This window comes from Pleurodeles waltl, chromosome 3_1, assembly GCF_031143425.1.
Source record: "Pleurodeles waltl isolate 20211129_DDA chromosome 3_1, aPleWal1.hap1.20221129, whole genome shotgun sequence".
NCBI classification, from domain to species: domain Eukaryota; kingdom Metazoa; phylum Chordata; class Amphibia; order Caudata; family Salamandridae; genus Pleurodeles; species Pleurodeles waltl.
In genome coordinates, this window is record NC_090440.1 from 1067067975 (window position 1) to 1067079655 (window position 11681).

Genomic DNA, 11681 nt, shown 5'->3' on the forward strand with positions numbered 1-11681 from the left:
GGGTGCCCGCGTCCCTCTGCCACCAGGCTGGCGGGGAGGGATGGCACCAGGCCCGCGGAAGGGTGCCACCTCCATGTGCCACATGGTAAGGGGCCTCCCCCTTCTGCCCTGCACCGCCGGGTGCAGGGACGGGGGGTCCCACAATCCCTCGCAGGTTGGCGGGGCAACCAGATGGCCAGAGCAGGAAATCCCCGGGCCACAAGAGTGGCTGGTGGGCAAGCTGCCCCGGGGAGGTGCCTCTCAGAGCGCACGCCCGCTCCTGTCAAGGTCCCGGGCCATCTCGTTGCTGGGACGGGTGACCAGATGACCCGCCGGCTGGGTGACCAGATGGACGGTGGGCCGGGCCGCCGGGCTAACTCCAACTTTTGTCTCCCCTCCAGGGTTCTGTAAGCCCCCACTTCGTGGGGGCTTAATAGTCGAGGAAAATGGGCACCCCGGGCTGGCAGGCTGGTGGGGAGAGAGGGTGTGGGGGGGTCCGGGCTTATGCCTCCTCGTCTCCCCGGGGCTCCAGGAAGGTGAAAGGCACCCGCCCAAAGGCAGCACCCCGAGCCCAGGGGATGGTGGAGACAGTCCAGGGAGGACTCTTGTACCGCCCACCCCCACCGGTTTCCGGTCTGGACCAGCCCTGCGTGAAGAACCAGCTGAACCGTTCCTGCCGGGTGCCGAGCTGGAATAGGAGCCCAGGAGAGCTCCAGGCTGCCCCCCCCCCCAGCATGAGGCAGAGTCCAGACTGGACTCTGGTCGGTCAGGGCAGGGTCTATTTGGCAGGCGGCTTTGGGCTGCTTGTCTGAAAACACCAGCCCGATCCGAACCCCCTCCCCGGTCAGGGCTGGGGGTGTATGTCTCCGCAGGGGCAGTGTCTTATGCCACCCTGGGGACCCCTCACTCAGCACTCCCCTCAGGGTGCCATGCCAACCTCACACTGCCTATGGCATAGATAAGTCACCCCTCTAGCAGGCCTACCAGCCCTAAGTCAGGGTGCACTATACCATAGGTTAGGGCATAGGTGCATGAGCACTTTGCCCCTACAGTGTCTAACCAAACCTTAGACATTGTAAGTGCAGGGTAGCCATAAGAGTATATGGTCTGGGAGTCTGTCATACACGAACTCCACAGCACCATAATGGCTACACTGAAAACTGGGAAGTTTGGTATCAAACTTCTCAGCACAATAAATGCACACTGATGCCAGTGTACATTTTATTGTGAAATACTCCCAGAGGGCATCTTAGAGATGCCCCCTGAAAACATGCCAGACTTCCTGTGTGGGCTGACTAGTTTTGCCAGGCTGCCACACACCAGACATGTTGCTGGCCACATGGGGAGAGTGCCTTTGTCACTTTGTGGTGAGTAACAAAGCCTGTACTGGGTGGAGTTGCTTCTCACCTCCCCCTGCAGGAACTGTAACACCTGGCGGCGAGCCTCAAAGGCTCACCCCCTTTTTTACAGTGCCACAGGGCATCCCAGCTAGTGGAGATGTCTGCCCCCTCCGGCCACGGCCCCACTTTTGGCAGCAAGGCCGGAGGAGATAATGAGAAAACAAGGAGGAGTAACTGGTCAGTCAGGACAACCCCTAAGGTGTCCTGAGCTGAGGTGACTCTGACTTTTAGAAATACTCCATCTTGCAGATGGAGGATTCCCCCAATAGGATTAGGTATGTGCCCCCCTCCCCTCAGGGAGGAGGCACAAAGAAGGTGTAGCCACCCTCAGGGCTAGTAGCCATTGGCTACTAACCCCCCAGACCTAAACACACCCCTAAATTGAGTATTTAGGTGCCTCTAGAACCAAGCAAGATAGATTCCTGCAACCTGAAGACGAAGAAAGACTGCTGACCTGAAGCCCTGCAGAGAAGATGGAGACACCAACTGCTTTGGCCCCAGCCCTACCGGCCTGTCTCCCCACTTCGACAAAAACTGGAACAGCGATGCATTCCCCAGGGTCCAGCAACCTCTGAAGCCTCAGAGGACTACCCTGTATCTAAAAGGACCAAGAACTCCCGAGGACAGCGGCCCTGTTCCACAAAGACTGCAACTTTGCAACAAAGAAGCAACTTTTAAAGACCACATGTTTCCCGCCGGAAGTGTGAGACTTTCCACTCTGCACCCGACGCCCCCGGCTCGACCTGCGGAGAACCAACACTACAGGGAGGACTCCCCGGCGACTGCGACCCTGTGAGTAGCCAGAGTTGACCCCCCGAAACCCCCCAGCGACGCCTGCAGAGGGAATCCAGAGGCTCCCCCTGACCGCGATTGCCTGCTTCTAAGAACCCGACGACTGGTAAAGACACTGCACCCGCAGCCCTCAGGACCTGAAGGATCCAACCTCCAGTGCAGGAGCGAACCCCAGGTGGCCCTCTCACTTGCCCAGGTGGTGGCTACCCCGAGGAGCACCCCCCTTGCCTGCCTGCTTCGCTGAAGAGACCCCTAGGTCTCCCATTGAACTCCATTGCTAACCCGACGCCTGTTTGCACTCTGCACCCGGCTGCCCCCATGCCGCTGAGGGTGTACTTTTTGTGCTGACTTGTGTCCCCCCCGGTTCCCTACAAAACCCCCCTGGTCTGCCCTCCGAAGTCGCGGGTACCTACCTGCTGGCAGACTGGAACCGGGGCACCCCCTTCTCCATTGAAGCATATGTGTTTTGGGCACCACTTTGACCTCTGCACCTGACCGGCCCTGAGCTGCTGGTGTGGTAACTTTGGGGTTGCCCTGATCCCCCAACGGAGGGCTACCTCGGACCCAACTTTGAACACTGCAGGTGGTTTACTTATCTGCAAAACTAACAAATACTTACTTCCCCCAGGAACTGTTGAAATTTGCACTGTCTAGTTTTAAAATAGCTTATTGCCATTTTTGTCACAACTGCACATGCTATTTTGCTGATTCAAAGTTCCTATGATACATGGGTGAAGTACCTTTCATTTAAAGTATTGGTTGTAAATCTTGAACCTGTGGTTCTTAAAATAAACTAAGAAAATATATTTTTCGATACAAAAACCATTTGGTCTGGAAATGTCTTTGAGTGTGTGTTCCTCATTTATTGCCTGTGTGTGTGCAACAAATGCTTAACACTACCCTCTGATAAGCCTACTGCTCGACCACACTACCACAAAATAGAGCATTAGAATTATCTCTTTTTGCCACTATCTTACCTCTAAGGGGAACCCTTGGACTCTGTGCATGCTATTTCTTACTTTGAAATAGTACATACAGAGCCAACTTCCTACAATAATCACATACAGGATTGACCGTGCCACAATCCAGGAACTGTGTACCAAGCTGGAGCCAGACCTGATGTCAGCTATCCGCCAACCCACTGGAATCCCCCCTCAAGAGCAGGTGCTGTCAGTGCTCCATTTCCTTGCAAGTGGTTCATTTCAAACAACAGTGGCCATAGCATTAGGGATGTCCCAGCCTATGTTTTCCAACGTGTTGTCCAGAGTGTTGTCTGCCCTGCTGAAACACATGCGGAGCTACATCGTTTTCTCTCAGGTGGAGGATTTGCCTTCAGTGAAAGGTGATTTCTATGCCCTGGGACATATCCCCAACAGCATAGGTGCCATTGATGGGACACATGTGGCTTTGGTCCCCCCCACAGGAGTGAACAGGTGTACAGAAACCGGAATAGTTATCATTCGATGAATGTACAGATGGTATGTTTGGCAGACCAGTACATCTCCCATGTGAATGCCATGTTCCCTGGCTCAGTGCATGGCGCTTACATCCTGCGGAATAGCAGCATCCCTTATGTGATGGGTCAACTCCAGAGGTACTGTGTGTGGCTATTAGGTGAGCACCTGGAAGCTAGTCAGTGGGAATGGTTGTCTGGGTCTGGGGATATCCCTCCAGGTTAGTGTGTGTCTAACAGTTGTCCCTCGCCATTTGCAGGTGACTCTGGTTACCCCAACCTGTCATGGCTACTGACCCCAGTGAGGAATCCCAGGACAACGGCAGAGGAACGCTACAATGAGGCACATGGGTGAAATAGGAGGGTGATCGAACGCACCTTCGGCCTCCTGAAGGCGAGGTTCAGGTGCCTCCATATGACAGGTGGATCCCTATTCTACTCACCAAAGAAGGTTTGCCAGATCATCGTGGCCTGCTGTATGCTTCACAACTTTGCTTTGCGACGACAGGTGCCCTTTCTGCAGGAGGATGGTCCAGATGGCGGTGTTGTTGCAGCTGTGGAGCCTGTGGACTGTGAAGACGAGGAAGCAGAGGAAGAAGACATGGACAACAGGGACTCAGTGATCCAGCAATATTTCCAGTGAAACACACGTAAGAATACCAACCTGCCTACTACATGCACTTATACACTACTACCTCTCTACTGTCTGTCTTTTTCACCCAGTGTATGGTCACTGAGTTGTCACTTTCCCTTACGATTTTACAGATCTGGGTCCCACATTGTGACATCTGCTTTGATTCCTCATGGACTAGAGCTGTGTGACATAGGTATGTTGACATTACAAATGAAAGAGCTTTTTGCCAAAGTTATTGCTAATACAGTATTCCGAAATCACAGACAGACTCCAGATTGTTTTGTGCTTTAAGGATGTTTATTTTAGTGCTCAAAATTGGAGGGTTAGCAAAATGGTGAGGGGTGATAGCGGAGGAATGTTCATGGCAGAGTCCAGTCTATTAGTCTCACAGGTGCATTGCCCAAATGGGCATAGCAAGTGGAGCTGGGGCAGTTTAAGGATGGACAGGGTGACAAAGTGGGACAGTAGGATGACAATCAGGGTGGTCTCATTTCTTGGTGGGGGTCTTGGCATTGTTCTCTGTCTTGTTCCTGGATCTCTTGGACCGTTTGCGAGGTGGTTCTCCCTCTTCAGGGGGTGGGGTGCTGGTGTGGTGGTCCTGTGGCGGTGCCTCCTGTCCACTAGCGCCGGCAGAGGTGGTGGGCAGTTCATCGTCCAGGCTAGTGTCAGGGGCCCCTTCTAGTGCCACAGTGTCCCTCCTGGTGTTGAGTACTTCCTTCAGCACCCCTACGATGGTGCCCAGGGTGGAATTGATGGTTCTGAGTTCCTCCCTGAAGCCCATATACTGTTCCTCCCGCAGGCGCTGGGTCTCCTGAAACTTGGCCAGTACCGTTGCCATCGTTCCCTGGGAGTGGTGGTAGGCTCCCATGATGGAGGAGAGGGCCTCGTGGAGAGTGGGTTCCCTGGGCCTGTCCGCCCTCTGTCACACAGCAGCCCTCTCAGTTCCCCTGTGTTCCTGGGCCTCCGTCACCTGGACCGTGTGCCCACTACCACTGCCCCCAGGTCCCTGTTGTTGTTGGGGTGGTGGGTTAGCCTGGGTTCCCTGTAGTGGTGGACACACTGCTGATTGACGTGTCCTGGGGACGGAGGTATGGGCCCGCTGGGTGGGTGCTGTGCTGGTGTTTCCAGAGGGGGGAAGCTCTGTAGTGGCCTGTGACTGGGTGTGGGGAACCGACTGTCCCGAGGTCCCCGATGGGCCGGGCTGGTCATCTAGATCCAGTTGGACAGAGGTGCTGTCATCATTGTGGGCCTCTTCTGTTGGTGGTTGGACATGTGTGGACCCTCCTGTCCAGTGACGTTGGGTAGGGGTCCTGCAGGCGTATAAAGGCATGATTATTACATCTGTGTGTGTCAAGGTGTGCAATGGGTGGGTGACCGTGTACCCCAGTGCTAGCATTCCTGTGTGGGACCTAGTGTGAAGATGGTTTAGGGGGGTGTATGGGTATGTGCAGTGGGCATGCTTTAGTGATGGGTGTCCATGCTTTGGTGTTGTATGCAGGGCTTGGTGTTGGGATTTGTGGTTTGTGATAGTGGGACATTTGTGAGGAGTAGGAGTGATGGGGTTGAGTGTGAGGGTGGGGGTATGTGCTGACATGCAGGTAGGGTGGGGGATGTAATAGTAAAGCTTTGACTTACCAGAGTCCATTCCTCCACCTACTCCTGCGAGGCCCTCAGGATGCAGAATCGCCAAGACCTGCTCCTCCCATGTTGTTAGTTGTGGGGGAGGAGGTGGGGGTCTGCCGCCAGTCCGCTGAACCGCCAGGTGGTGTCTGGAGACCACGGAACGCACCTTCCCCCGTAGGTTGTTCCACCTCTTCCTGATGTCCTCCCGATTTCTTGGGTGTTGTCCCACTGCGTTGACCCTGTCCACTATTCTTCGCCATAGCTCCATCTTCCTTGCAATGGAGGTGTGCTGCACCTGTGATCCGAATAGCTGTGGTTCTACCCAGACGATTTCCTCCACCATGACCCTGAGCTCCTCCTCCGAGAACCTGGGGTGTCTTTGCCGTGCCATGGGGTGGTGTAGGTGATGTGTGGGGTGGGGTGTGGGGTGATAAGTGTGCTGATATGTAGTGGGGTGTTGTGTGAGGTGCGTGGAGGTTATGTGGGTGATGTTGTTGTGTGCCTGTGGATGCTAGTGTTGTTGATGGTGGTGTCTCTCTCTGGCTTTCGTTCGTGATTTGTGGTCGTAAGGGTTTGTGGGTGATGTGGGTGTGTGTTTTATAGTGTGTTAAGCGTGTGGGAGTGGTGTGTGAATGTGTATCAGGTGTTTGTATTTGGAATTGTCCAATGTGGCTGTGTTTTGTAAGAGTGTGTGTATTTTGAGCGCAGCAATGTGTACCGCCAATGGAATACCGCGGTTGAAAGACCGCTGCGTGGATTCATGTGTCGTGATAGTGTGGGTGTATGTCTGTTGGCATGACAGTGGAGGTTTTGTTTTCGCCAGTTTATCACTGACCTTTGGTGCGGCGGACTTGTGTGGGTGTCTGAATTTTGACGGATTCCGAACTGTGGGTCATAATAGCTGTGGCGGAATTCCGCGGCCGCGTCGGTGTGGTGGCGGTCTTCTGCACGGCGGTAAGCGGCTTTTACCGCCAATGTCATAATGAGGGCCACAGAGTCTACTGGGAAGATGGACTCCTCTACACTGAGGCAAGAGATCCCAAACCTGGTGCCACTAGGAGAGTGGTAATGCCTCAGGAGTTTAGGAAGTTCATTCTGACCTTAGCTCATGATATTCCATTTGCTGGGCATTTCGGACAAACCAAGACTTGGGAGACATTAGTCAACCATTTCTATTGGCCCAACATGTCCCAGAAAGTAAAGGAGTTTTGTGTCTCCCGTGCCACCTGCCAAGCCAGTGGTAAGACAGGTGGACATCCAAAGGCCCCCCTCATTCCACTTCCAGTGGTGGGGGTCCCCTTTGAAAGAGTGGGTGTGGACATAGTGGGTCCACTTGAACCTCCCACAGCCTCAGGGAACCAGTATATCCTAGTGGTAGTGGATCATGCCAGTAGGTACCCCGAAGCAATTCCCATTAGGTCCACTACTGCCCCTGCAGTAGCTAAATCACTCATAGGTATCTTTACCAGAGTGGGATTTAATCAGGAGTTGGCATCTGACAGGGGTACCAACTTCATGTCAGCATACCTGAAACACATGTGGAATGAGTGTGGGGTGACTTACAAATTCACCACACCATACCATCCACAAACCAATGGTCTCGTAGAAAGGTTTACCAAGACATTGAAAGGCATGATCATGGGGCTCCCTGAAAAGACCAAAAGGAGAAGGGATGTCCTCTTGCCATGTCTGCTTTTCGCCTACAGAGAGGTGCCTCAGAAGGGAGTAGGGTTTTCCCCCTTTGAACTTCTGATTGGCCATCCTTTTAAGGGGACCATTAGCTCTTCTAAAAGAAGGCTGGAAGAGACCTCTTCATAAGCCTAAACAAGATATAGTGGACTATGTACTAGGCCTACGTTCCAGGATGGCAGAGCACATGCCAGCCAACAACTCCAGAAGATGTGGTGTGACCAAAAGGCTGCTATGGTTGAGTTTCAGCTAGGGCAGAAAGTCTGGGTTCTGGAGCCTGTGGCTCCCGGGGCACTTCAGGACAGATGGAGTGGCCCTTACCCAGTGCTAGAGAGAAAGAGTGAGGTCACCTACCTGGTAGACCTAGGCACTAGCAGGACCCCCAAAAGGGTGATCCATGTGAACCGCCTCAAACTCTTTCATGACAGGGCAGATGTGAATTTGTTGATGGTAACAGATGAGGACCAGGAAGCTCAGAGTGAACCTCTCCCTGATCTCCTCTCCACAGACCCTAAAGATGGCTCAGTAGATGGAGTGATCTATTCAGACACCCTCTCTGGCCCACAGCAATCTGACTGTAGGAAAGTCTTACAAAAGTTTGCTGAGCTCTTTTCCCTAACCCCTGGTCAGACATATCTGTGTACCCATGATGTGGACACAGGAGACAGCATGCTTGTCACAAACAAAATATTCAGACAGTCTTACCAAGTTAAGGAAAGCATCAAAGTGAAAGTCCACAAGATGCTGGAATTGGGAGTCATTGAGCACTCTGACAGCCCCTGGGCTAGTCCAGTGGCCTTAGTCCCCAAACCTCACACCAAGGATGGTAAGAGAGAGATGAGGTTTTGTGTGGACTACAGAGGACATACTTCTGTCACCAAGACAGATGCCCATCCCATTCCAAGGGCAGATTAATTAATTTACAAACTAGGTGCTGCCAGATACTTAAGTACCTTTGACTTGACAGCAGGGTACTAGCAAATCAAAATGGCACCAGGAGCAAAAGAAAAGACAGCATTCTCCACACCTGATGGGCATTATCAGTTTACTGTTATGCCCTTTGGCTTAAAGAATGCCCCTGCCACCTTCCAAAGGTTGGTGAATCAAGTCCTTGCTGGCTTGGAGTCCTTTAGTGCAGCTTATCTTGACAATATTGCTGTCTTTAGCTCCAGCTGGCAGGATTACCTGGTCCATCCGAAGAAGGTTTTGAAGGCCCTGCAAGCAGCAGACCTCTCTATCAAGGCATCCAAATATCAGATAGGGCAGGGAACTGTGGTTTGCTTGGGACACCTTGTAGGTGGAGGCCAGGTTCAGCCACTCCAACCCAAGATCTAGACTATTCTGGACTGGGTAGCTCCAAAAACCCAGACTCAAGTCAGGGCATTCCTTGGCTTGACTGGCTACTACAGGAGGTTTGTGAAGGGATATGGATCAATAGTGACACCCATCACAGAACCTACCTCCAAGAAAATGCCTAAGAAGGTAAACTGGACTATAGAATGCCAACAGGCCTTTGCCACCCTGAAACAAGCTATGTGCACAGCACCAGTTCTAAAAGCTCCAGATTACTCTAAGCAGTTCATTGTGCAGACTGATGCCTCTGAACATGGGATAGGGTCAGTTTTGTCCCCAAAAAATGATGATGGCCTTGACCAGCCTGTTACTTTCATTAGCAGGAGGTTGCTCCCAAGGGAGCAGCATTGGAGTGCTATTGAGAGGGAGGCCTTTGCTGTGGTTTGGTCCCTGAAGAAGCTGAGACCATACCTCTTTGGTACTCACTTTGTAGTTCAAACGGACCACAGACCTCTCAGATGGCTAATACAAATGAAAGGTGAAAATCCAAAACTGTTGAGGTGGTCCATCTCCCTACAGGGAATGGACTTTATAGTGGAACACAGACCTGGGACTGCCCATGCCAATGCAGATGGCCTTTCCAGGTTCTTCCACTTAGAAAATGAAAACTCTCTTGGGAAAGGTTAGTCTCATCCTCTTTCGTTTGGGGGGGGTTGAGTAAGGAAATGCCTCCTTGGCATGGTTACCCCCTGACTTTTTGCCTTTGATGATGCCAAACTATGATTTGAAAGTGAACTGAGGCCTGCTAACCAGGCCCCAGCACCAGTGTTCTTTCCCTAAAACTGTACCTTTGTCTCCACAATTGGCACACCCTGGCATCCAGGTAGGTCCCTTGTAACTGGTACCCCTGGTACCAAGGGCCCTGATGCCAGGGAAGGTCTCTAAGGGCTGCAGCATGTCTTATGCCACCCTGGGGACACCTCACTCAGCACAGACACACTGCTTGCCAGCTTGTGTGTGCTGGTGGGGAGAAAATGACTAAGTCGACATGGCACTACCCTCAGGGTGCCATGCCAACCTCATACTGCCTATGGCATAGATAAGTCACCCCTCTAGCAGGCCTTACAGCCCTAAGGCAGGGTGCACTATACCACAGGTGAGGGCATAGGTGCATGAGCACTATGCCCCTACAGTGTCTAAGCAAAACCTTAGACATTGTAAGTGCAGGGTAGCCATAAGAGTATATGGTCTGGGAGTCTGTCATACACGAACTCCACAGCACCATAATGGCTACACTGAAAACTGGGAAGTTTGGTACCAAACTTCTCAGCACAATAAATGCACACAGATGCCAGTGTACATTTTATTGTGAAATACACCCAGAGGGCATCTTAGAGATGCCCCCTGAAAACATACCCGACTTCCAGTATGGGCTGACTAGTTTTGCCAGCCTGCCACACACGAGACATGTTGCTGGCCACATGGGGAGAGTGCCTTTGTCACTCTGTGGCTAGTAACAAAGCCTGTACTGGGTGGGGGTGCTTCTCACCTCCCCCTTCAGGAACTGTAACACCTTGCGGTGAGCCTCAAAGGCTCACCCCCTTTGTTACAGTGCCACAGGGCATCCCAGCTAGTGGAGATGCCCGCCCCCTCCCGCCATGGCCACACTTTTGGCGGCAAGGCCAGAGGAGATAATGAGAAAAACAAGGAGGAGTCACTGGTCAGTCAGGACAACCCCTAAGGTGTCCTGAGCTGAGGTGACTCTGACTTTTAGAAATCCTCCATCTTGCAGATTAGGATTAGGGATGTGCCCCCCTCCCCTCAGGGAGGAGGCACAAAGAGGGTGTAGCCACCCTCAGGGCTAGTAGCCATTGGCTACTAACCCCCCAGACCTAAACACACCACTAAATTGAGTATTTAAGGCCCCCCAGAACCAAGCAAGATAGATTCCTGCAACCTGAAGACGAAGAAGGACTGCTGACCTGAAGCCCTACAGAGAAGACGGAGACACCAACTGCTTTGGCCCCAGCCCTACCAGCCTGTCTCCCCACTTCGAGAAAAACTGCAACAGCGATGCATTCCCCAGGGTCCAGCGACCTCTGAAGCCTCAGAGGACTACCCTGCATCTAAAAGGACCAAGAACTCCCGAGGACAGCGGCCCTGTTCCACAAAAACTGCAACTTTGCAACACAGAAGCAACTTTTAAAGACCACACGTTTCACGCCGGAAGCGTGAGACTTTCCACTCTGCACCCGACACCCCCGGCTCGACCTGCGGAAAACCAACACTACAGGGAGGACTCCCCGGCGACTGCGAGCCCGTGAGTAGCCACAATTGACCCTCCTGAGCCCCCCCAGCGACGCCTGCAGAGGGAATCCTGAGGCTCCCCCTGACCGTGACTGCCTGCTTCAAAGAACCCGACGCCTGGGAAACACACTGCACCCGCAGCCCCCAGGACCTGAATGATCCAACCTCCAGTGCAGGAGTGACCCCCAGGGGGACCTCTCCCTTGCCCAGGTGGTGTCTACCCCGAGGAGCACCCCCTTTGCCTGCCTGCATCGCTGAAGAGACCCCTGGGTGCCCTAGGGGTCAGGGGCCCCGGGTCGGGCCCTCCCATCCTCCAGCTTGCCCTGCCCCGATGGGCTCCGGCCCTGGTGTCTGGCAGGCCCGGGGAGGCTCCCCCGGCATCTCCGGGTTTCAGGGGCCCCGGCCGAGCCCCACACATCCTCCAGCCTGCCCTGTCCTGATGGGTGTTTTTAAGAGACGTGCTATCATCACTGCTGATACACATTGACAGCTATATCAAGTTCCAGAAGTG